The sequence below is a fragment of the Neoarius graeffei genome, chromosome 19 (assembly GCF_027579695.1).
Source record: "Neoarius graeffei isolate fNeoGra1 chromosome 19, fNeoGra1.pri, whole genome shotgun sequence".
NCBI lineage: Eukaryota > Metazoa > Chordata > Actinopteri > Siluriformes > Ariidae > Neoarius > Neoarius graeffei.
This window is the reverse complement of record NC_083587.1, coordinates 9,619,659-9,647,343: the sequence shown is the minus strand read 5'-3', so window position 1 is coordinate 9,647,343 and position 27,685 is coordinate 9,619,659. Positions and strand designations below refer to the sequence as shown.

The 27,685-nt window shown below is 42.7% G+C and overlaps 1 protein-coding gene across 1 annotated transcript in view; it reads left to right on the top strand.

Moving 5' to 3' along the window:
- Positions 1–270: 270 nt before the first annotated feature.
- The window catches only part of LOC132867701 (histone-lysine N-methyltransferase PRDM9-like), a 148,466-nt gene continuing 121,051 nt past the window's right edge, over positions 271–27,685 (top strand). The window contains exon 1 of the mRNA XM_060900709.1: positions 271–308. The gene's annotated coding sequence lies outside the window, so the exon portion shown is untranslated. The remainder of the gene's footprint in view (positions 309–27,685) is intronic.

Here is a 27,685-nt window from a genome sequence, read left to right as displayed (position 1 = left end):
GCGTGCGGGACACCTCCCTCTGAATCCTACGTCAGCGCTGGTTTGTTTATGAGAAAACGACCTGGTGGTTTTCTGCAAATTTCTTCAATGTTATCGCGTAATTTATTGAAATGGTTAACAGATGTATCGTAGGAGGGTGTAGCAACACCAATCATGATGGGATTAGTACTCCTCGTTTTCCAAAAGACCAGACAACGAGAGAGAAATGGGAACGCTTCGTGTGAGGCACCGGGAAAAAGCCGAGGACCAAAGCAGAGCTGAGAAAAAGACCAAGAAAATCGGCAATTCACAAGTTGACTGTTGCCAGGGTAAGAAATAAGAGGGACTATACTCTAAATTAGGTGTTCCTTTGTTTGTGTGGTACACAGATAATGTTATTTATTGATGCACACAAAAGCGCTGGGCGATAATACACTTACTTAGATTAGATAGAACTTTATTGATCCCTTTGTGAGGGTTCTCTCAGGGAAATTAAAAAGATACAGTCCACAGCCTGGTAAAAAGCAGCCAAAGTCCAAAGTAGCATGGTTTAAGTCCCCAGAAATGATGATAAATGCCTGAGGGTGCTGTGTCTGCAGCCTTGCTGTGACAGTGAATCCCCTCACATGCTGCGTCTGCCCTCGGAGGGATGTAAACACAGATGGTGATGCTAGCGGCTCCAAGTCCAGGTAACATAAGACTGTCTTTACGGAGAAATGTCCCGGGTTACACCAGCGGTTGTTCACGTAAACGAGGAGTCCCCCACTTTTGCCTTTCCCGCATGGTTTAGTGTCTCTGTCAGCTCTCACAGCAGTGAATCCCCGCAGGTCCACGTTAGTATCCAGTACAAGGTGTGTTAGCTATGTCTCCGTCAAAATAAATAAGCTGCTCTCCCGGTAAATCCGCTGGTTGTTCAGTGCGGATAGCTCGTCGAACTTATTCGGCAGCGAGTTCACATTCCCCGTGATAATGGAGGGAATGGATGGTTTGTAGTGCCATCAGTTGTCCACTAGCCTAGCCTTTAGCTTAGCCCCAGCTTTGCAGCCCCTGGGTTTCCTCCATAGCTCTGCCAGGAGGGGGTGTCGTATCCCGGCTCGTCCCATTGTTTTCAGGGCCAGCAGCTCCTCTATCGAATAAGCGAGAAAACTGGCTCCTGGTTGCGTGTTAAAGTTAAAAAATATCCATGGGATATGAAGAAAAACACACTGTCTTTGTAAGAAGAGCAGAAAAGTAAAAACGTGGAAAAAGAGGTTTACAGAGCTACTGGAGAGGCAGCTGTCTCACAGCACCCAAGGTCACATTTTCTTTACATTTTACTTCACATGTATCAAGGGATATACGGTGTGTCAGGGCTTGAGATCTTGGGACCTGTCAAACACATTAAATGTATATACAACCCTGCTTAGCCGATTCCATGTGTGTAGCTTATGAAATCTTTTTCCTATAGTAGCCAGTACTTTTCTAAATGAAGAAATGTATAAATACATAATAGTAAATAGAAAAAATATGATTTATGTAACAATAAATAGATGAGCATTGATACATGAATCCATGGGTTTAGAAGCTCGGGCGACAATTCCATATTTCAATGCAAAATCGCTAGCTGCTAAACTTGGTCTACACAGACTGTGCACTGAACCCATGCAAGCGCTCTCAGCCTGCTGGCGGATCTGCACGTGACGTCACGAATCTGGCTCCGGACTCCCTTGGGATTTTTCCAGACGTGTTTTATTTTATCTTTTTCTGCTGTATACAGATGGCCTTGTGCAAAATTACCCTTCTGGATGAGTGTGTAAAGGGACATACTTTCATATAAAAAACAAAAAACCCACGAAATTGGTCCAGGATATGCACTTTAAGGTCGAGGTCTTTGACAGCTATAGACCAAAATCAGACTCTGCAGGCGAGAGCGGTTGCAATGGCCTCTTTGTTCGGATTTATTGGAGATTCTTCAGATCCTCAGATAGTAATACATCTGACTGCGATAGTCCTGAAATTGGAGTGTGTGTACATGCTACTGCTATACACGTAGAACCGTATCAGTTCGAACCATCTGAAAGTGAATCCGATAGGAACACGTTGGCCACGGAGACACTCACCTTACGAAATAAAGCCAGAGAACAAAGCCGTCTAGAGAACTGGATGGAATTGAACTGACAGTCTTATGTGACTCTCATTTATAACACCTATCCTGTTTTACTTATGCAACGTACATGCATGCATTTTTACTGAAAATGTAAAAGGCTAATTAAATAATCAGATGGACTGAGATAATCACATTCTGAAGCAAATTAAATAATCTTATACTGGCAACTTAAACACACAATACAAGTTACATGGATTAATCTAAATGCAGATAAACAACGTGTTATGAGAATTGGCGCTTACCCGTCTGTGCTCTCGCTTCTTAAAGGCCGATCGTTTCAAAACAATCTGACTTTCAGTTCTTCGTTAATTCGCTTCTTCCACACAAGGGTAAGAGATTGCTGCTGAGGCAAGTATATCCAGTGGAGAAATCTGACAACTGGTCCACTCATTCTCCATTTTCTCCATGCTGAGTACTCCATTACTGCTCGGCTCACACTCCGGGAGAACTGGTGCAACTGAACTTACTTTCCTTTTCTTGTAGTTTTCATTTCCTTTAATTGTTGGTACTGCACCCTCTTTCAATACAGGCTTATAGCCAACGTTCCTCAACAGATCAGAGGTTTCGTACAAGTCATCAGTAAAATGTGCCTGTTAATTTCTTGCAAAACGCGTCCAAATCATTGCCTTTTGAACATTCTTGGGCCATGAATGCAACATAAATCCACCTTCTGTTGTGTTGCTGCACCTGCCAGCAACACATTTACGTGGCATAGCGATAAATGAGCTCAAAATGGAGGATTGAAGTTGCAGTCAGCTCGGTGTTTTAGTATAGCGAAAATGGCGATGAGCCCGATAGCCTTCCTGCTGTGATGTCACGGTTGTCAAGGTCATTCACTCAGACCGCTACCTATACGAATCCTTTTAATCGTAAAAATTACTATTTTAGATTTGTTCATGCTTAAAGATCATAGGCAACGGTTTTCAATTTATGCACATTTGAAACTTTATATGTAAAAAAAAAAAAAAACCTGTAATTTTCTTCTGATCCCAAGAAGTATTGTTAATAAGTAATTAAAATAAGTTAGTGCGGGTTGCGGCGAATTTCTGTTCGGTAATTTTCATGACCACTCGATGCATGACGTCATTCAAGACAAACAAACCGCTTGAGTTGAGTCCACTTCCGTTTACTTGCATTGCCGTTTGGCTTGAGTGCAGATGTGCATTCGGGAATTTCCAAGGAAAAACCATGCCTTATTGTTGTGCAGTGAACTGTAACAACGGGACTGGTTCAGGAAGAAGTTTTTACTTTTTTCTGAGACAGGAGAAGAGGCAGAGCGAGAGGATTGGCTTTTTCCGAAAAAGAAGAGGCGGAGCGAGTCAAGTTTATTTGTATAGCGCTTTTAACAATAAACGTTGTCACAAAGCAGCTTTACAGAATTTGAACGACTTAAAACATGAGCTAATTTTATCCCTAATCTATCCCCAATGAGCAAGCCTGTGGCAACAGTGGCAAGGAAAAGCTCCCTCAGACGACATGAGGAAGAAACCCCGAGAGGAACCAGACTCAAAAGGGAACCCATCCTCATTTGGGCAGCAACAGACAACATGACTGACATTAACAGTTTTAACATGAAGTCAGTTTTGTTGATGTTATAAACTCTTCACTGATGGAAACTAGAGTGCAAAACTGTTCATGACAACTGCAGTCCTAAAGTTAGCAAGTCAACTGTAGTCCTCAGCCATAAAAGCATTATTGTAAGTACTGTAAGAGCATCCTCCAGGTGTGACTTTCAACTAGAGCCCTGCACTCCCGCGGGAGTCCCGTGGGACCCGACGCAAAGCAGTGCGGCGCGGGACAAGTTTTGAAAGCTCATTGCGGGCGGGAGGGGGAGTGCACAATGCGGGAGCGGGCGGGAGAGGTGATAAGCTGCAGTCCCGCTAACTAAACATGTTTAAAATAAAATTTATAAATTATTAATTTATGTCTATCATATATAATTTGTGCTGGATATTTTATTAGGCATTAATAAAAACATTTTAAGATGCCTAAATTTGCGGATGTGGTCTAATCTCGCGTACGTTTCCAATTTCCTTTGCGCACGTTTTTTCAGAGGGGACCCACACACACACACACACACACACACAAAATGCTAATGCACTACTGCCAATGTGCAATTTTAATATTTTTGCGTGTGTGTGCACGCGCACATAAGTGTGTATATATGTGTGTGTGTGTGTGTGTGTGTAAGTGTGTGTAAAGTCTTATTTTTTTTGTTCATACACTGAACTCTCGTTTTCTCCCTTCTCTCTCTCACGCACTCATTTTATTTGTTCTTTAATTTGTTGTTTTTTCTCTTCTTTCTTCCTCAATGTCATTGTCTCGCTTTCTTTTTCACTTTCAAACTTTTCTTTCTATTTTTATTTTTTCTTATTCCTTTTTATTTTCTTCATTTCCTGTGTGTGTGTAGGCCAATTTATGCTGACAACCCAGTCTTCGCAGACAGCGTCTGCGTAGCCCCCCCCACCTTCGCAGACACTCTGCGCGCACCTCCCAAAATTTGTGACCACCGCAGACAGCCTCGCAGACAGCGTCGCAGACAAGAGGGCTCTGATTGGTCCACTCTACATCCGCTGTACACGCACTTCCGCTTCCCTACTTCCCCGGTTTGTTTTGTTTTCACAACCGCCATTTTTAAAAACACGAGTGAAGATGGAGCAGCATGAAGAGCGGTTGATCGAGGAAGTGAGGAAGTACGTACATCTATACGACTCCAGTTCTAGTCATTATAAGGACAGCGCATTATAAGGACAGCGGTGTTGAATGACCTGTTGCTCAGTAACTGGAAGATAAACACTCCAGTAACCACACTCACCAACTACTCCTAGCGACTTCGCGCCCCCTTGCGTTGTGGCGGTGAATAACATCGTGCACGCCTATTATTCCTCGCTCAACGATAAATTACAACTGTCTGCGAAAAGCTATCTGCGAAAGCCTTGTCGCAAGAGCATGCAGAGGCCTTGTGAGTGAGAGAAAGAGAGCATAGCCTCAGTGTAATATGACACTCTGGCCAAACGCTGTCAGGGTTTTTCCCCAAGACTAATTCTCACTCACACACGTAGACACACACACACAACATGCAGACAGACAGATAGATAGATAGATAGATAGATGTACATGTAAAGTCTCAGCTGCGCATGCCGCCTGGCAACGCTCACCCTCGCTACGTGCGCTAGGTGAAGGATCGGTCAGTGGAGAGCTCAGCTAAGCTCAGCATGTTTAATTCCCCAAGCCAATGACAAGAACTTTCATGAGAAATAACGCAAACATCTGCATCATGCGGGATTTGCGGGCGGGAGCAGGACTGAAAATCATAATTCTTTGCGGGAGTGGGCGGGAGCGGGACTGAAAATTCTGTCCCGCGCAGACCTCTACTTTCAACTGTCCACATGGGGCCGTCCTCCACAGGAGCGATGCAATGAGACTCCAACCAGACACAGAGCACCAGGATGGATCAGGCAGGTACAAGGAGCAGAAGAGGTTCAGCGTCTTGATCACAGGACTGACAAGCAACTCAGAGGGACAGATTGAGGAGAGAGAGAAAAAAAAAAAACACAGGTTGTTAGATATGCCCAATGTTACTTGAATCAGGGATGAGAATTTTCCGCGGATCTGCGGAATTCTGAGTTTTTCCCGCTGAAAATGTCATTTTTGTGAAATGTGTAAATCCGTTGAGAAAATTTCGGGGGTTCGGGTGTGTGTACGGTTAACGATCTGTGGTCATCTTATAACGCAGACATCCCGAGTCTCCCGGAAGTTCCGAGAGTCTCCCGCATAGGGCTGCACAATATATCGAAAAAGTATCGATATTGAGATCATAGTTTGCGATACACATACCGTAAAAATTACTTAAATTTCGATAAAAGGCACATTTTTCTGTGCCGTCCAATCACATTTGAATGTCAACAAGCGCCGCGGGATAACTCCACCCCCTATTGCAAAACAAGTAAAAGCCTCGTGGTGATGGCGGAAGGCGGGAGCAAGTGTGGTGCGACAAACTTGTGTGAGGAGGAACTGGTTTCCAAAAAAAAAAAATGCACGTCTGCTATTTGGAAGTGCTTTGGATTCAGGAGGGGTGATGTACTGCAAACTCAGGTACTTTGCAAGACATGTACCTGTAAAACAGTGGTGGGGCGGCTCACTGGGACAAACACTGCTGTACAGAAGCATAAAAACATAAAACCGCTCGCTCTCTCTCTCTCTCTCTCTCTCTCTCTCACTCACACACACACACACCACTGCTCTCTCACCCGCATGTGTTATTAACAGATTGTGTTTGAGTTTATGGTGAATCTGTGTCGCTCACCTTCATCTCCCGGGAGCCGCTGAAATTGCCATTTTGAATGCTTTATGTTAATGTAATGTAGTTTTCAGTTTTTTGTTTACTTCAACTTAAGACATTTTCTGCTGCGCTCACAAAAATTAAGAGATTTAAAGATGATTGATGGACACCATTGCAGGTGTAGCCATGTTTTTCCAATAAAAAATAATGTTGGAATGGAAGTGATGCATTGGGTTTTTTTTTTTAAATGCTAGATACAGGGCAGAACGGCGAGTAGAGGTAAGAAAAACATTTATATATTTAATTATCGTGATACATATCGATATCGAGATATTCAGTCATGTTATCGAATATCGCATATTTTTCTGATATCGTGCAGCCCTACTCCCGCATATTGATAGCGGCTCCCTGATGCCCGCACATTGGAGAATATCTCCCGGAATCTAGAGCAAGCGCGTGCACGTGCAACACTGTCTACCTCACGCATCTTAGAATGTGGAGCACGAGAGAGAGACTGCGCGTGTGCCTGTTCATGTAGCGCATGCTAGACAAAGAGCATCCTGATTTGGTTACTCAGCAAAATAAGCCAATCAGCTTTCAGTGTGGGCGGGCTTTTATCCCTTTTCTTGAGGACCGACGTTTTCAGTTGAGTCAGTACAGCCTACAGGATCGGCGAAATACAAAACCCACTTCAGCTCCGATTACACAACAGAATCTCTCTGTCTAATAAGGGTCAACAATAATGGCAGTTTCGCGCGATGTACTGTTTGCAGCAGTGATTTCAGCATTGCCCATGGTGGCTTAAATGATAGTAAAGGACATGTTGAGGTGAGGAGTGTCATTTCATGTGCATTATATTTAGGTCTACAACAGGCCAGCATGAAAAGACCTAACTTGGTGAAGATTTCCGTAAAGTAACATCTCATTCTCATCTCATTATCTCTAGCCGCTTTATCCTGTTCTACAGGGTCGCAGGCAAGCTGGAGCCTATCCCAGCTGACTACGGGCGAAAGGCGGGGTACACCCTGGACAAGTCGCCAGGTCATCACAGGGCTGACACATAGACACAGACAACCATTCACACTGACATTCACACCTACGGTCAATTTAGAGTCACCAGTTAGCCTAACCTGCATGTCTTTGGACTGTGGGGGAAACCGGAGCACCCGGAGGAAACCCACATGGACACGGGGAGAACATGCAAACTCCACACAGAAAGGTCCTCGCCGGCCACGGGGCTCGAACCTGGACCTTCTTGCTGTGAGGCGACAGCGCTAACCACGACACCACCGTGCCGCCCGTACGTTTCTGGTTTGCACTTCATTTTAAAGGATTAGAGTATTCAAAGACATGAATAGCTAAAATGCAGAAATATAATACTGTAGAGCTCGTTTATATTAAAAGGTGCATTGATTATTATTTTTTTTTTGAAATCATCAAATGTGAATTGATTAAAAACAAGTCTCTTGTCCCATATTAATCATTTTCACCTGACAGTCCACCAAGAAGGGGAATTTATTTCCAACTAAATTGCAACTTTTTGCTGATAAAATTAATGGTTTTGGGGTAAAAAAAAAAAAAAGCCAAAAATCATTAGCTCCCGCCCCCGGGACCCCACCGGGGCTCTGCCAGGGAAATCGATAAATCAAATGGGATAAAGAACTGTTTCCAATGGGCATGGCTCGATAGTAGCATTACCGTGCAGATAGGGACACAAACTGTGACGACGTGCCTGACGGAACATATCCGAAAAGTGGACGTGCCGGGAAAGGTTTGCTCAGATATGATCAATTATGGAAACGGAGAAGCTAGAAACATCCAGGAGCACATCAAAACAAAAAAAGCACAAAGGTACGTTTTACTTAAATTGTCAAAGATAGAGTCAGGAGGAATCTAATATCGTTATGGTTACCTCCATTATCGCTCATGATATATGATTTATCTTAAAGTTTATAAATGTTTTAAACCATCATTGAATTTGAAAACATTCACATATATATAAATAAAGGTGAACCCCCCCTTTGAAATCCCCCCCATGCACGCTTTGCGTGCGTTATGTCTGCCCTTGGCAGACATTTCAAAGTTTTTTTTTTTTTTTTTTTTTTTTTTAAATGTCCCATTCTCATCCCTGTTGAATAAGTAGGAACGGTATACATATTGCACTGAGTACAAGCAGGGACTCTGGCAACTAACTATGACACGAGGATGTGATTCTTCCGGATTTTTCCGGAATTCCGGATTTTCAGGCATAAAAATGTGACCCTCGTGAATCATGCAAATTCGTTTTTTTTTTTTTGGGGGGGGGGGGGGGGGTAGGACCACATTACCACATTATCCATAGGCAACTCCAATGAGCCACGCATGTGCATAATAACCTACCCTAGGTTAAGCGGTACCAATAATAAAAAAAAGCCCATTATGCGTAACGTGAGAGTAACCTTTATGTGACCCGAGTCTTGAAGACTTGAACAAAGTTAGCTAGCTAGCTGGCGTTGTTAGCATTACGGTTAGCTCGGCCAGGAAGCACCGGACAACAGGCTGGAGATGGAGCGGGGGTTTTGTGAGCGTCGTTATCATCACCTACTATAGGAATGCTGCCCACCGGAGGCCACTCAAGTTTTGGATGAGGGTAGAGCCTGAGGGTTTGCTAAAGCAGTGTGAGGGAAGAGTGAAGGTGCGATGCTGGGGCAAAAGGAGGTGGCGCGGGGCGCTAAGGGTCACCGGACGGAGTTCCGCGCTCGGCCGCTTCCAGCCCTCAGGACACTCGGGGGCTGCGTGCTGCTCCTGCTGCTCCAGGCGGCCCTGTGCCTCGCCAGACCCAGCGGGATAATCAGCACCAACAGCCATAACAACCACCCGAGTGTCAACGTTTACATGAGTGAAGATGAGGTGAAGAAACTTCTGGGTGAGTGTCTGAGTGTGTGTGTGGGGGGGGGGGGTTCCTCTCTCAGCCCATGTTGGCTGTGTGTGTGTGTGTGCGCGCGCGTGCTAAAGCAGCCTGGATGTAGAAACACATTACACTGTTAGCTTGCAAACTAATTTAATACTTTACATAAGTACACACGGGTGAAGTTAGGAATTAATCAGTTTGTTAATTCATCAACAGTTTTGTTTTCCAGGTAGTAGTTTTAAAGTGTGTCCCAGTTTGAATTCACTGGAAATTGTAGTTAGTTAGTTAGTAACACCTCTATAAACGAGCGCTATTACGCATGCGTATGAACAGGCCGAATCCCAAACGGCTCCTGGTTGGAGACGGAGTGCATTACTGTAGAAGCCTTTTTATACTTTCTATAGGGCAATTTTGGAGAGAGCTGGGAGGCATTTGGGATTCAGCCGCAGCTAGCTGCTCTTTTGTTGTTAATAATGATGATGATGATGATAAACAACTGAATCCCAAATGCCCCCCAGCTCTCTCCAAAACCACCCTATAGAAAGTATAAAAAGGCTTCTACGGTAGTGCACTCCGTCTCCAACCAGGAGCCGTTTGGGATTTGGCCTGTTCATAATCATGATGATAATTATATGATATAATTTTTTTATTATTATTAGACTGCACAGTGGTGTAGTGGTTAGCGCTGTTGCCTCACAGCAAGAAGGTCCTGGGTTCGAGCCGCGTGGCCGGCAAGGGCCTTTCTGTGTGGAGTTAAACTGCTCACCTTGAATTCCATTTGGCCATTAATGGGGTGCTGAGTCATTATAACATCTCATGGGTAAAGTTCTCTGAAACTGTCTGTTTATACCACACTGCTGCCGTGTCGTATTATGGGTCTATATATTTTCCTGCTTTTTTGTCCTTGGCCAATCACGTCCCTGATGACAGCATAACTAAAAGGGGAGAGCCAGAAGGTGTAACAGGCATGAGGGAGCCCCGGGACATAAAGCAGCAGCCACTACACAGTCAACAAACTCGAGTGAGCAAGTGAGTGGGGGACTGACATCCATACATCCCAGTTTACCAAAACACTATGTCTGAGGAATCTCCAGATCTACACCTTTACCTCAAACACTATTAACAAAAGGCTTGACTAAACAGATATGTTTTCAGCTGAGACTTAAACACTGAGACTATGTCTGATTCCCGAACACTACTTGGAAGGCTGTTCCATAATTGTGGGGCTTTGTAAGAAAAGGCTCTGCCCCCTGATGTAGCCTTCACTATATGAGGTACCAGCAGATAGCCTGCATCTTTTGATCTAAGTAGGCGTGGCGGGTCATAGAGGAGCAGAATTTCACTCAGGTACTGTGGTGAGAGACCATTCAGTGCTTTAAAGGTCAATAGTAGTATTTTATAAATCAATACGAAATTTGATTGGGAGCCAATGCAGTGTGGATAAGACAGGGGTGATGTGGTCATATTTTCTAGTTCTAGTAAGGACTCTTGCTGCATTTTGAACTAACTGGAGCTTGTTTATGCACTTATTGGAACATCCAGACAGTAAGGCATTACAATAATCCAACCTGGAGGTAACGAAAGCATGAACTAGTTTTTCTGTGTCATGTAGTGACATTAAATTTCTTATCTTGGCAATATTTCTGAGATGAAAGAAAGCTATCTGGGTAATGTTATCAATGTGAGTTTCGAATGAAAGACTGGGGTCAATAATCACCCTGAGGTCTTTTACTGCTGCACATGAAGAAACAGAAAGGCCATCCAGAGTTACTGTGTAATCAGAAAACTTACTTCTAACTGCATGTGGTCTGAGTACAAGTACTTCAGTCTTGTCAGAGTTAAGCAGAAGGAAGTTAATAAGCATCCAATGTCTAATGTCCTTAACACATTCCTCAATTCTATTAAGCTGGTGTCTCTCATCAGGTTTTGCAGAAATATACAAGTGTGTCATTAGCATAACAGTGGAAACTAATACAATGTTTAAGAATATCACCTAGAGGTTACATACATACATACATGCATGCATGCATGCATGCATACATACATGCATATAGACAGAATCTTGTGGAACACCAAACTTTACGTCAGTATGTCTAGAAAAATCACCATTTACATCAACATACTGATAGCAGTCAGTTAAATAAGACCTGAGCCAGGAGAGGGCTGTTCCCTTAACTCCCACAACCTTTTCTAGTCTATCGCAAACGGCGTTTTCCCCAGAAAAAAAAGTTAAAGCCCTAAATTCTGGCATGGTAACATAGACAATTGAGTGCCAGTGGCGCGAAGTGAAACTAGAGTGGTTTCAAAAAAATTTTTGAAAATAGATGCTCTCGGGTGCATTTTCAGGGTCTCTGAGAGGTTTTAGATACATGATTTATAGGATAGATTTTATCAGTGTTTCAATGATTTCTGACCTAAAGTGTTAATGTATACACATTTGAAATTTCACCTTAAAGTTCAATATGCAAGTTAAACGGTTTTTGTTATCAATTACTTAGGTATATGATAGATTGAAAATCTACGGGATACCTTAATTATCTATGATCAAGTAGTGTTGTAACAAAAATGTGCATGAAAATATGAACAGTGGTTTGCTCCATCTTATGCAATCCAATGAAGAGAATCGATCATCATAACCTCCTGTTGATCACAAAGGGATCTGAACCCAAGAACTGCCACCTTAAAATAAGTTGCTGTGTTGTTATAACTAATGATTTAGAATGTTTCTGATGCAATTACCCTAATATATGTATAACTAAGATACATTGAAAAGTAAGGCAACTGCATATTAAAGTTTAAATTTTGGCATTTTATTAAATGGACTAGATTAAGATTAAAACATATTTAAAGGAAAAGAAAACTTAATTCATACATTTAAGTTTGCAGAAAGATTATGTAGTTGTACATCACGTTTCATGAAGTGTCAAATGTAGCATAATTTCAAATAATAATAAGCGTATTTGGCAGTGTGAGGTCACTGTGAGCCTTTAACAAAAGAATAATCCAGAGCCTTCTTTTGTTAAATGGATCCCAGTGGCATCACGCTGTCAAAAATTCAAATTATTATTTGAAATTATGCTATATTTGCCACATTTGGACAACACTTCGTGAGAGTGTTTATTAAAAAGTACATAATCTTTTTCTGCAAACCCAAACTAATGAATTAAGTTTTCTACTGCTTTAAAGCAGATTAATTCTCCTTGGCTTTTGCTTGGCCCAATGTTGGGCAACGCACTTGTAGTTCATCTCACTGTCATCCATGCTGATGTGGATCAAATTGCCCAGTGAGTGCTTTTTGAGCCAGTGGCTGTGATCAGAATTGATGACGTTTTGGTTGTCGTGACAGTTGTCTGGTTTTGTGCACCGTCACTCACGTGGGTTTGTTGATGTTTAATCAACCAATCTTTGATCGAAGCCATAATGATAGACTAGGTCAAACTTTTGTGATTAAAATCAGTCGGCTTTGTCCATCTGGTGGTAGACAACATCGGCAGCCAATGAGATCGCTTATAATGAATTGGAAAATTCCGGGATGTCTGACGCTTTCTTTCGATATTTTTATGGGAGCGTTCACCAAACTAGAGCATGACATAATATTGTGCATGCGCATAAAATTGGTTGGCAAGAACCATTCACAAATCGCTGACAAAGTTGCATCATCACCTCGTTTTCGTGGTGATTTATCGCAGTATGCAAGTTTGTTGCCAACCGATGCTAAGCGAAGATGTGCAGCAAAGCTTCTGTACAACAGTGGCACCAAAGTTTTGCCTGATCCTTACGCAGTTATGGACAAATGGGACCCAAATCCAAGCACCTGGCCTGACTTGACCTTCGGCAATATCTACCTGTATGTGATTGACATGCCTTCAATATACACAAAAGAATCAATGAAGGCCTACAAGTCTCTTGATGCATACAAGTGTTATTCAGTTTTATTGAAATACTCATTTATATTTGCTTTTTGTGCCTAATAATAAGACAATGATTAAATAGGCACAATATAATCTTTGGAACATAAGTTAATGTTGCTGCTTCAGACGCACACACCAAAGATATACAGTACTAAACTTAAGCAAATTCTACATTTAGAATGCACAAGCACAGGGCTCGACATTAACGGTTGTCTGCTTGTCTGGGACAAGTGATCCTTTATGTCGGACAAGTTCATCGTCTCAGTTACTTGTCCGATTGGACAAGTGCCAAAATACACCGATATTCGGGTTACGTATCAAATTTATCAGTTTATTCACATGATTTCCGAAGCATCTCACTCGACATATTGTTTTGATGAATTGCCGGATGTTTCTCTTCGGGAAAGAGCGATGTGTGCATGCACGATATTCTGCTTGCGAAACCGGCCAATACCGCTTCGTGTATTTGAGCTGAAAAGTAAACGGTAGTTTACCAGACCCTCCAGGATTTCGCAATGTTGTGATTTGCAACATCAACACACATTCAACCAATCCCCGTGAATTCAGGGCGGTGTTACAATTGTATCCAATCACCGCAACTTTCCCGCAAATTTCAGGGATGTGATTTTTCCGCGAATTCGCGGAATTCCGCTTTTTTCACCTCAAAACTTGAAGAAATTTTTTTTTTCCGATTTTTCCCTCATCCACATTCGTATCCTATTCGTTCCGACTTTGTTTGAAAGATGGCAGCCTCGGATTTGCATCTTTACGCTCGATCACGGAGGCTGCCATCTTTCAACTCTGTTTGAAGCGAGCTTACGTACAGCTATCTAACAAGCGCGTTCATTGGTTGTTACAGAGTGATGAGCCAATCACGTACCTCGTTTCATCTCAATGACGTAATTGCGTAAATGACGTAATTACGTCAATGAGATGAAACGAGGTACGTGATTGGCTCATCGCTCTGTAACAACCAATGAACGTGCTTGTTAGATAGCTGTACGTAAGCTCGCTTCAAACAAAGAGTTGAAAGATGGCAGCCTCCGTGATCGAGGCGTAAAGATGCAAATCGAGTTAAAGAAATCGACAGAATAGTGAAAAAAAAAAAAGTTCCGCTGGGAATGGTTGGAGAAAAAACGCGGCTCGCCTCGGGGCGAATTACGTCACAAGGCGCGGGGCTAGCGGGCCCTGCTCGCGCTGGTTCTTTGGGGTGTGTGTGAGTGAGAGAGAGTGTGTGTGAGTGAGAGTGTGTGTGTGTGTGTGTGTGTGTGTGTGTGTGTGTGTGTGTGTGTGTGTGTGTGAGAGAGAGAGAGTGTGTCAGAGTTGCATGTTGACCATTAAATTGGCTTGAATTTGTTAATCATGACAAGTTTTTTCTTGTGTGTTTGCTTGCCATTTTAGTACAATTTTTAAGTCAGAAAACCCCAGAACTCAGGAGCTTCGGGGGGCTTCCCCCCCCTTGTCCCCCCACCAGGCCGCTGCCCTGGACCAGCTGGGGGCCTGTGGCCCCCAGACCCCCGGCTAAAATTTTCAGATAATTTCACCAGCCCCAAATCACATCCCTGAAATTTGACCAATCGTTGGCGTCGTCTTAAGGTGACGTCGACAAACTACCTTCCGCCTTACTTCTGTGTATACATTCAAGAGAAGCAGCATGTGCGAGTCAGTGTTTTATATAGGCTTAAATTCTGTTACTGAAAATGTTGTGTTTACAGTGAAGGACTGTGTGCACTTTTTTTTTTTTTTACTTAATACAAGAAATTAATGGATGCCAACATTTTTGCCAAAATGGTATTTTATTTTCCATTGTTTATGCAGCTTCAGCATCATACTGTGTGAGTCTGTTAAAATTGTTTTTTTTCTTCTATGAAACCTGAGCCATTTATTTTATTAATTTATAATTATTGTTTAATTTAGTCTTCAAGAGAGACTGCCTGCACACAGTAATATTAGTTTTTTTTTTTTTCCTTACATGAAAGCTGAGGCATTTATATTATATTTTAAGGTAACTTCATGTTGTGCTGTGAGGTTCTATGCACTTTAACTTTTGAACCAACAGGTGGATTTGGATAAGTAAAGCCTATTTTTCTGCATTTTTGTAGTCCTGGTAATCTTTTATATTGGTAAAGTTGTTATAGGACCATTACTCAGTGTCTGTTTTTTTTAATCAGTAGTTTTTCTGTAACATTTAACATACTCAATTTTAATCAAAAAAAGAGAAAATTGCAACAATTTCTCGCAACTTTCACTTCCTCCCGCAATGTAATCGCAACAAAAACCTAAAAAACACCGCAACTTTCATCGCAAGCATTAAATACCATACAGGAGCCACACTGAATAATTAGACAACAATTAATCAGTGGAGGATATATATTCAAAGTTAATAATTTAAAAATGAAACTATATGTAACTTTAATTTTCTGGTTTTCAATTTCTCATAAATAAATGATTGATGGAGTCCAATTTTTTTCTGCAGTGACTAGATTTTTGTGTTTAAAGTAATTCTGGTGAGATTATTACAAATAGGTTTTTTTTTGTTGTTTTTTTTTTCCTTCTCCCCCCTCAAATTTTTCTTTGGACAAGTCAACTTCGCATTCGGACAAGTAAATTTCCTTTCAACTTGCCCAACAGGACAAGTGGTTTCAAAAGTTAATGTAGAGCCCTGAAGCAGTGTTTTAAATCCAGGCTATGCTATTTATCTTCAAATACAGATCATGAAAAGATCGACCAATATTCTAATGTCAAATATTTATACTGCAAAAAGTACATAAATTTGCCGTGAGTGGGTTTGTGGAAATCGTACTTGTGTACTGCATACAAATCAGCTGTTCGTGCGTTTTTACTCTTCTTTTGGTTGATATCTAAGCAATGTCATAGCACAACAAATTCATTCTGATATGAGAATTTTATCTAACATCACACAATTCGAAATTCACGGTGGTCTGGTCGTCCAAGGCAACTTAATTTGTCATTTGGCGGGTAATTCCTGTCACTAGCCAGCCTGGCTGGCGAGTTGAAAATAAAAAAAAATGTATATGAAGCAAAGATTCAGACACACAGTCAATGAAAGCCGCCACATATTAAGTGTGTGCCGTGTCTGTGTTAATCGATGTGTTTATCGGCAGGACGGAAAATACCGAAGAATTCCGAATCCTATCGTGTACGAGTCAAGCTGTCGGGTTTTTTTCACTACTGCATATGACGCATCTCGCTGAATATCGCGGTAATCACGTTATCAAATTCAATAGATGTGGCCACATTATCGCCCATTTAAACACTTGTTTTTGTTGTTTACATCTACATCTGCCAAAGCTACGTTGCGATGTGGAATTTTCTGAAAGGTGTACAGAAACCGCCAGAGATGGGGACAAAGCGACCTCGGTCTGAAGAGGAGAAAAAGGCCGCTGATAAAGCGTACGAGAAGGAGAAACGACAAAGGACTTATAAGCAAACGTGGGAGCAGGGTAGGCCTTGGCTGCAATATGATTTTTTATGGAATAATTAATTTTTCTCAAGTTAATTCCTAGTCAATATGAAGCTCCTAATGCTTTCTCTCTCATAAATGGTTAAATACATGTAACCTGTAGTGTACAACCCAGTAAGTTAGACAGTTAAATGAATTCTGTACCCTGGTTTGACTCAAGGAGCAAGGGAAGGCTAATGTGCAAGGTAAACAATTATTTATTTACACAGCAACACAAAGTGAAATCCATTTGGATTCAAAATCCCCTGAATAAAACAACAAAAAAAAGAAAAAAATAAAGTGTCCTTTCCAGCTTATAGCTGTTTTGATAGCAAAGCTCAATAAAGTTCAATCCAAAGTCAGTTATAATCCATGTCCGTCAAAGTCTGTTTAGTGTATGTACTACCCGGGTAGTGTGTATGTGTACGGTACGTTGTTCAGATCTTATCTGATCCAGGTGTGACTCTTCACAAAGATGAGGAAGATGGACGATTGTGCACCCTCTTCGACTCCGTCTCGCCTCAGACGGGAGCTCCTGGTCGATATCAACACTGTCTGAAACGACGTAGATCCAGAAAAAAAAAATCTGCATAGCAGAATATAAAGTTATCAATCAATTTCTGTACAGAATTATATTTCTTGTATCTCTCCTACTCAAATGCAACCTATAAACAACTGTATTATGAGATATAAAAAAAAGTCACCATTAATGTGAGTCTTTTACAGTATTACATAAACCACGTTGCACAAATTCTCTTATCTGTATCAATCATGTTTCAACCATCTCAAATTAATTTGACACAATGTTCACATTAGAAAATTAGGGAAAACCCTGCAAGTTTACATATCATAAGCCTTAGCAGACAATTTAAACTCATCAAGCTTGAACATGGCGTCCAAAAAACGGCGCAGTAAAAATTACAGTCGTCATGTGAGCAATAACATTTACAACCCTGATTCCAAAAAAGTTGGGACAAAGTACAAATTGTAAATAAAAACGGAATGCAATAATTTACAAATTTCAAAAACTGATATTGTATTCACAATAGAACATTGGACATGCTGTCTATGTCGAAAGTGAGACATTTTGAAATTTCATGCCAAATATTGGCTCATTTGAAATTTCATGCCAGCAACACATCTCAAAGTTGGGACAAGGGCAATAAGAGGCTGGAAAAGTTAAAAGGTACAAAAAAGGAACAGCTGGAGGACCAAATTGCAACTCATTAGGTCAATTGGCAATAGGTCATTAACATGACTGGGTATAAAAAGAGCATCTTGGAGTGGCAGCAGCTCTCAGAAGTAAAGATGGGAAGAGGATCACCAATCCCCCAATTCTGTGCTGACAAATAGTGGAGCAATATCAGAAAGGAGTTCAACAGTGTAAAATTGCAAAGAGTTTGAACATATCATCATCTACAGTGCATAATATCATCAAAAGATTCAGAGAATCTGGAAGAATCTCTGTGCGTAAGGGTCAAGGCCAGAAAACCATACCGGGTGCCCGTGATCTTCGGGCCCTTGGACGGCACTGCATCACATACAGGCATGCTTCTGTATTGGAAATCGCAAAATGGGCTCAGGAATATTTCCAGAGAACATTATCTGTGCCATCCGCTGTTGCCAGCTAAAACTCTATAGTTCAAAGAAGAAGCCATAGGAGCAATTCCAGCGTTATGGACGTGACACTTGAACTCAAAATGGCAACAAATGACCCAGTGCATGTTTTATTGTCTCCCAGTATTTAAACAGGTGTTGCATATTTTAAAGCTGTACCATACTGGAGAAGTGATAGAACAAGAACAATTCCCATAGTACATCTAGGACATGCCAGAAAATGCCAATAAAAGATGCGTTATGGATGTGACAGAAAAAGTATCACTTTTCTTGGGTGACTGTACGTTTTTATCAAACTCTGAAATTGTAAACCTAATGTCGAAATAGAGATATCCATTTGATAGAGGGGTCCAAGGTGAATATTAAAAAATCTTTGTTTAAAATATTTTGTATTTCATGCAGAGTTTCGGAAGGAAAAGTCAGCGTTATGGATGTGACGAAATTCCGTTATGGACGTGACGCGTCTGAAATAGACATGGCATATGTTTAGAAAATCAGCAATTTAACCACCATAACCCTTTGAAAAACTCTCTATCAGCTAAAACCATCAAAGTTCTTAAATAATATTTAGGATGGCTATTGTTTTGCTGTTTTGTGGATTTTAGCATACATTTCTGTGGCTTGTGGCAATAATATAGAATTGTACATGATCAAAGTTGATTTTAGCTTGGGTTTTACATTATAAGAAAGAAAGACTGACGTATTAAGGCGAAGGGAACAATTCTTGTGACAAATTGGTTCAACTTATTCACATCTGTAAAATACAGGCCTAGGCGATATCTCCCGGAGTGGTTTTGATGTATTACATGTTGCTTTATTTTTGCATGGTGAGGTTGACATTTACATGGAATTGCCCATATCGAAACGTGATCCAGAAGCGCAGACGTCTTCTCTGGGCCAAGGCTCATTTAAAATGGACTGTGGCAAAGTGGAAAACTGTTCTGTGGTCAGACGAATCAAAATTTGAAGTTCTTTATGGAAATCAGGGACGCCGTGTCATTCGGACTAAAGAGGAGAAGGACGACCCAAGTTGTTATCAGCGCTCAGTTCAGAAGCCTGCATCTCCGATGGTATGGGGTTGCATTAGTGCGTGTGGCATGGGTGGCTTACACATCTGGAAAGACACCAACGCTGAAAGGTATATCCAGGTTCTAGAGCAGCATAGGCTCCCATCCAGACGACGTCTCTTTCAGGGAAGACCTTGCATTTTCCAACATGACAATGCCAAACCACATACTGCATCAATTACAGCATCATGGCTGCGTAGAAGGGTCCGGGTACTGAACTGGCCAGCCTGCAGTCCAGATCTTTCACCCATAGAAAACATTTGGCACATCATAAAACGGAAGATACGACAAAAAAGACCTAAGACAGTTGAGCAACTAGAATCCTACATTAGACAAGGATGGGTTAACATTCCTATCTCTCAACTTGAGCAACTTGTCTCCTCAGTCCCCAGACGTTTACAGACTGTTGTAAAGAGAAGGGGATGTCTCACAGTGGTAAACATGGCCTTGTCCCAACTTTTTTGAGATGTGGTGTTGTCATGAAATTTAAAAGACCTAATTTTTCTTTTTAAATGATATTTTCTCAGTTTAAACATTTGATATGTCATCTGTGTTCTATTCTGAATAAAATATGGAATTTTGAAACTTCCACATCATTGCATTCCGTTTTTATTTACAATTTGTACTTTCTCCCAACTTTTTTGGAATCGGGGTTGTACAACTCATATTCAGCATACTAACTCATTGAAATATCTTTGCAACATTTACGGTCAATCTCCGATTGTTTTTTTTGTAACATAAGAACGTTCAAGGGTGGCACGGTGGTGTAGTGGTTAGCGCTGTCGCCTCACAGCAAGAACGTCCGGGTTCGAGCCCTGTGGCTGGCGAGGGCCTTTCTGTGCGGAGTTTGCATGTTCTTCCTGTACCCGCGTGGGTTTCCTCCGGGTGCTCCGGTTTCCCCCACAGTCCAAAGACATGCAGGTTAGGTTAACTGGTGACTCTAAATTGACCGTAGGTGTGAGTGTGAATGGTTGTCTGTGTCTATGTGTCAGCCCTGTGATGACCTGGCAACTTGTCCAGGGTGTACCCCGCCTTTCGCCGGTAGTCAGCTGGGATAGGCTCCAGCTTGCCTGCGACCCTGTAGAAGGATAAAGCGGCTAGAGATAATGAGATGAGAAGAATGTTCAATATTAGCCTTCATAGTGAACAAGAATGTGCTTATCACTTGGCATATTAGCACGTAGCATACAATCAGAAAACTCACCGGAGTCCTCGGTAAAGAAAACAAAATCACAGCAATTTCTCCGTTTGCAGCCATCCTGGAAATCTCATAACTCAGAAAAACATACAACTCGTGTCCACGAAAATAAAACATTCTTCCCATAAAACATTAATAATCTCGCTCTTAACAGATCATTGTGGCACCAGTGTCGGGGCTTGACTTGCACGTCCAGCTCCCAGCATGGAAGGAAAAAAAAAAAAACCCTCACTGAATTTCCTGTATTGACACTACATGAAGCGCCCCCTTGTGGTTACTCAAAGCAACTACAGTTACAAACACAGCTCTCTTAATGAAGTCACATAATGAAAATGAATGAACATGAAGCCAACAATAAAATACACGTAATAAACCCAACTGTATTTTTCATGGGGTTACATCCACCCGCCCTTAATTGGCATGCGTCTCTGCATGTCAACTCGCACTTAAATATCAATAACTGGACTTGTGTGAGGGAAAGGTGAAGGGCTTGGTACAGTGGGCAAATCAAGGGCTTCTGTAAACACTTGGTCAAGGCTGTGCAATATGGAACGCATGACCAGAGTCAAGGGGTTTCCAAGACTTTTGTATGACGATCTGTCAGGCTCTCTTCTAGTTCTGGTTGGCCATCTGGCCTCTGGTTGTTTTTCATCCTGAACGGAACTGGTATCAGTCAGTCCAATTTCCTCTCCAACATTGTCTCTCTTGTTCTCCTCCCTCATTGCTCTCTGATCCCGGTTTGCCAGTTCTGTGTTGTCAATTTCCTTTTCAGGTTCTCCATCGACTGGTTCATTCAGTACTGCTAGAGCTTCATCAACAGGTACATGAACAGGTAAGTCAATTTCATCCACAGACAAGTTTGTCTCAGTTGGTAAATTCACATCATCCACAGGTAAGGGGTCAGCAGGTAAGTTAACATCCACTTCTGCTTCCACACTCGAGTCCTGGGATGCATTTGAGTGTTCCTCTTCTTCCACTTGTTGGGGATGGAATTCTCTAGCAGTCAGGTTGAGATTTGACCCTTCTGGGTTCACATCCAAGTTCAAGGGAGGGTTAATCTGTGTTCTGGGAATATCATACACAACAGTGAATGATGGATGAGTAATGCCATCTTGGCTCATTGATGGATAGTGCAATTCCACCTCTTCATCACTATCATGCAGATGTTCTGCCTCCTCAACTTCAGGTACCGGATTTCTCCGGGAGGTTTTAGCAGTTTTCTCCTTTCGGTTATTCTGACTGACCTCATCAACTTCTGCTGACTCTGAAGGTGCAAGAAACCCACAAGGTAGGAGCAGATCTCGATGTAATGTCCGCTCAGGGCCTTTAGACGTGAGTGGAGCCACTACATACACTGGGGAGTCAGCAATGTGTTTCACCACCATATAGACCGTTTGACTCCACTTATCTGCAATCTTGTGTTTTCCTCGTATCCCCACGTTTTTCACCAGGACACAGTCTCCAACTTGTAAAGTGGATTCTCTGACCTTCAAGTTGTATTTCTGTTTGTTGCGTAGCGCCACCTTGTCACTGTGCTCAACAGCCAGTCTGTAACTCTCCTCCAGCATTTCTGAGTTTTTTCACATATTCACTGTGAGTGACTGCCCTCTGTCCTTCGGGATGTAGTCCAAATGCAACATCAATAGGCAGGTTCGGTTGTCTTCCATACATTAGTTGGTATGGATAAAATCCAGTAGCATCATTCTTTGTGCAATTGTAGGCGTGGACTAATGGTTGCACATGATCACGCCACTTCACTTTGTCCACTTCTTCTAGGGTTCCAAGCATTGCCAGCAAAGTTCTGTTGAAATGCTCTACCGGATTACCACGTGGATGGTAAGGCGTCGTCCTCAACTTCTTTATCCCCAGGAGGTCACAGAGATTTTTGATGGCAGATTCAAAATTTCGGCCTTGATCACTATGTAAGCGTTCAGGTATGCCATAGTGTACGAGGAAGTTATTCCATAGTGCTTTGGCCGCTGTCTTTTCCTTCTGATCAGGAGTAGGTACTGCAACCGCATACTTTGCGAAGTGGTCCGTTATCACAAGTATGTTCTTTGTGCCATGGCCGTCTGGCTCCAGAGAGAGATGGTCCATGCACACTAACTCAAGTGGCCAGCTGGTCTTGATGTTGACGAGGGGGGCTGTTTTCTCTGCCCTTGCCTTGTGTCAAAGGCACCTTTCACATCTTTTGATTTTCTCCTCAACCTCTAAACACATCCTCGGCCAATAGAACCGTGCATGTACCAGATCTACTGTCCTCTCATACCCCAAATGACCAACATCGTCATGGAGCACTATTTTCAGCACTATTTGTCTGTATTTCTTTGGGAGAACGAGCTGGAAGGTAGGTTGATTCTCACCCTTGCACTTTCTATACAAGACTTCATCACTCTATCAGCTGATCTTGAACTCTGAGCAGCAACTGCACCTCCTGCTCCTCTTTCTGCCGGAGTCAGTATGTGAGGCGTTTACCTGCTCTGGCGACATCTATTACTCTGCTGATTGTTGGATCATTCCTCTGCTCCACAGCCCAATCCTGCTGAGACATTCTGGGAAGTGTGGTGGATCCAGGAAGCAGGTCGGCTTGGGCATATTCAGAGCAGATGGCGTGTCTATCCATTGCTAGACACTCTACAATGACAGGTAAATGACCACTTTCTTCCTCTGTCTCAGCGAACTTGTCCAGCTGATGTCTCTCACAGACAGCTTTGACAGCCTCCTTTGGGAAAGTGTCCTCGTTTCCCTCCTTCACAAACTTTGACATAAACTGCCGCATCCTTTCGTCCTCAACTGCTGCACTATCAATTTCTGCAGGGGCGTGTGGGCGTCTTGATAGCCCATCTGCATCCTGGTTCTTTTTGCCAGCCCTGTACTTGATGCTGAAATTGAAGTTGGAAAGGCCAGCAAGCCAACGATGACCACAAGCATCCAGCTTTGCAGAGGTCAAAACGTAAGTCAGCGGGTTATTGTCAGTCAGCACACAGAACTCCACTCCATAGAGGTAATCAGCAAACTTATCTGTGATTGCCCACTTGAGGCTGAGGAACTCAAGCTTGTGAGTGGGGTACCTGCGTTCACAGTTGGATAACCCTCGACTGGCATATGCGATAACCTTCATTTGACCATCTTGTTCTTGGTATAAAGCAGCTCCAAGTCCATGTGAGCTAGCATCTGTGTGCAGTATGTATGACTTCTTGGAGTCTGCAAAACCCAGTACAGGTGCTGTTGTTAATCGCTCAATGAGGGTTTTGAATGCCTCCTCACATGAGGGTGTCTATTTGTCATTAAAGGGTTTCTTTAAGTCAGCATTAGAGAATGATCTTTTGATGCATTCTCTTGTTTTTTTTTTTTTCTTTGCAGGGACATATCCGGCTGTCAGGTCATTTAGAGGCTTTGCAATCTTAGAGTAGTCTCTGACAAACCTTCGATAATATCCTGTGAAGCGGAGGAATGACTTCAACTCAGATATATTGTTCGGGCGGGGCCATGAGGTGAGTGCTGCGATCTTATTAGGGTCGGTCTCCACACCATTTTCTGACACTATGTGATCTAGGTATCTCACAGACTTCCTGAAGAAATGACACTTCTCTGGTAACAATTTGAGACCAAACTCTGTCAGTTCAGCACCCTCAAAAGCCGCTCCTCATGTTCTTCCAGGGTATTGGAGAACACAATGAGATCGTCTAGGAATACCAGCACTTCTCTGTGATTTAGTGAGCCCATACACCTTTCCATAACTTGCTGGAAGGTGCTTGGAGCATTGGTTACTCCTTGTGGGATTCTATTGAACTCCCAAAAACCCATTGGTGTGACAAAAGTGGTCTTATGTTTATCCTCTTCCTCCATTTCCACCTGATAGTAGCCTGATTTTAAATCCATGACAGAGAACCACTTCGCTCCTGTCAGGGATGCAAACGCCTCTTCGATGTGTGGCAGAGCATAAGCATCCTTGATTGTCTGGCTGTTCAGTTTTCTGTAATCCACACAGAGGAGGATTTGTCTTTTTTATTTTTTCCCTCTTTTTCACTACGACAATTGGCGAAGCAAATGGGCCCTCTGACTCCCTTATGATGTTTGCATCATACAGCTGTTTCAGATGAAGGCGAACTGCCTCGTAATCAGATGGATGGATGGGCCTTGCCCTCTGTTTGAAAGGCATCGGATCAGAGAGGCGGATTTTTTGCTTTACAGCTGTCGTGTGCCCATAATCAAGATCTCCCCTTGCAAAGACTTCAGGAATGGAATTCAACTTCCCGATGACCCTGTCTCTCTACTCCTTCGACAGAGGAGAATCAGCAAACTCAAACTTAATCAAGTTTTCAGGATTTACTTGACCAGTTGTGAAACACTGGGCAGTACTGTTCTGTACTGTCTGGGTTGAGGTTTGTACTTCTCCTTTAATGTCACTGGTGGAGACATTAAACTATAATGGACTACAATGTCATGTGCTGACTCATTCTTGAGGAGGATGGGAACTTTAAAGGAGGTCTGCTGTGGACTTGCCATTATGTAGCTGCAGCATATCAAACCACCTGGCAGACTGACATTGGTGGGGGGGCTCAACCAGGAGAGATGCACCATAGACCGTGGGGACATGTCTTGCATGGCCATCCACTGCCACTTTCTTCCCAGCCGGAATGACTGTGGTGTTCTTTGATTGTAATTTCACTCTGCCCACTCTCCCACCTTGTTGTGTCTTGTTTAAGTAGATGCTCTGCAGATGTCTCACAAGCGAAGCATCTTCACAGTCTGGTGAAATAATTGTTCCTTCATTGAAACCTTTGTACAGGATGTCGAGGGTATTTGTGCCGACGAGAACTGGAATGTCTACACCCGCTCTGGGATCAGAGACAACTTGAGCCAGTGTTGTGACCACCTTAGACTCTCCTGTGAAATGTTCTGGGAAAGCTGTGTCAACTTCAATGCAGCCGAGGTAAGGAACAAGCTGACCTGCAGCTCCATCTATATGTACCGTAAGAGGTCTTCTATGGCAATGATTGGGTGAGAAGGTAAGTGGGTATCATGAAAGGATTTGGTGATGGTCATGACCTGTGAGCCTCTGTCCATTAAACAGTTTTGCTGAACTCCCCCAACTGTGACTCTGGCTACACGTCTCGAGCCAACCAATCTTCCTGTGAGCTGACGTGTGGCTGCAGTGGCTTGTTGACATTTGGTTTCACATCTCCATTTTGATATGGGACTCTCCTCCGTGTCCTTGGTTCCAGTAGGTCCCGTCACTGGAACCTGTTCCAGTTTAAAGGCTGCCTTGCCTTCCACTCATCCTGCTTGAGTTCTGTGTATTTCTGGTCTACGAGGGCTTTGTTCATGGGCTTGTCACAGTTCCTGGCGATGTGGCCATCCTCTCCACACTTAACAGAACCAAGCCTTTGGTTGAGGTCTTAGTGGGTGCATTCTGCGACATCACTTGATGAGCCTGTGTTTCAGCTACTGGTGGAGGTGAGTTATTTGATGGTACTGCAGCTTTAAATTCCTGTTTTTGCTCTTTGTGTTTCTTGCTGTTGAGTTGCATCTGTAGCTGAGCTACTTGCTTTCTCAGACTTTCAGTTTCAGAGATGTATGACTGCAGTAAGTTGGCATTGGAATCACAGAGAGAGATGTCCGGCACAGAGTGAACGTTTACTGAAGGCTTTGTCTTGGAGGAGTCAAAGTGACATTGCATCCTGTCATGTTTTGATGCTCTCCTGTCCTCTTCAGTACGTACCTGTAACATCAGCTCTGCAAAGTTAGGAGGCGTTGCATTTTTGAGCTCCAGCTGTAAGACCAGGCTGTGGTCTTAGCAACCACGCTTGAACTGCTTCAGTAGGTGTCGGTCTGCATTCACCCGTTTTACACCACCTCTCTTCACAGCAGTGCACAGGAGACTCTGCAGTCTCTGTAGATAATCAGATGGCTTCTCACCTGGATTCTGATTAGTGCTCAAGAACCTGGCGAACACCTCCTCTCCATCCTCAACAAGTCCATATGCAGAGTCGAGCAGCTGCACATAATGTCTGGGATGTGCAGAGGTGCCAGGTTGCCTTACCACATATGAAGCTGGGGGAAGCAGGCTCTCAAGTATCTTTCTCTGTTGTGCATCAACTGAAAGACTCATCATTAAACATCAACTCTGCATGTAACAACCATGTCTCATAATCTGCCTCACCTGGGGGCTTGGGTATTTTACCAGAAAACGTCCTCATCCACTTGGAGTTGCTTGATTGACTTTTGATCACGTTCCACCACAACTTGTCACTTCATTACTCAGAATCGGGCTTGTGGGACTTGAATGTACAGTATGTTTCTTTTTAACTGCACCTGAATTATTTGGTTTAGGTGTCGTCATAGTCGTGAATGGTAGGAGCGGCTTACCATGTTCATGTTTCCTCTTGCTTTTGCATACTAGAGGTGTGGTGCTGTGGTCTGATTGGGCACCATTATCAGGATTACTGCTGTCACTGGAGCCCGTAGATGACACAGTTAAAACAGCTGCGGCCTGGTCAGCAGACGAGGTAAGTGTTGGAACATGGTCTACTTGCCAACTAACACTCGGATTGGTCACATTCACCACTTCCATAGGGAGAAGAGGCTCAATATTGGGTCTTGTAGCTCCTGACTTGAATTCATCAATGACCGTTTCTGGTCCTTCTGGATTTTGCACTCTCCTTATTCCAGCTGCCGGCCCATATTTCTCAAGGGAATCAATGATATCCTGATCAACATCATTACTGGTAACGCCAGACACACATACAAACAGTATCATTACTGTCTACCATCATTCAGTTCAAGTCAAGAGTAAAAGAAACAATTAATAATGTGGGGATAATCAGATTAATCCGATAGCAATTTTCTGTGTTCAAGATAAGTTTGTATTGTACAGTTAACCCAATAAAACCCTTGCTCCTGGCTGGCTTGCCAAAAAGTTTCCTATGTAACCTGGAGTGCACAACCCAGTAAGTTAGACAGTTAAATGAATACTGTACCCTGGTTCGACTCAAGGAGCAAGGGAAGGCTAATGTGCAAGGTAAACACAATTATTTATTTACACAACAACACAAAGTGAAATCCATTCGGATTCAAAATCTGAATAAACAACAAAAAAACAAAATAAAGTGTCCTTTCCAGCTTATAG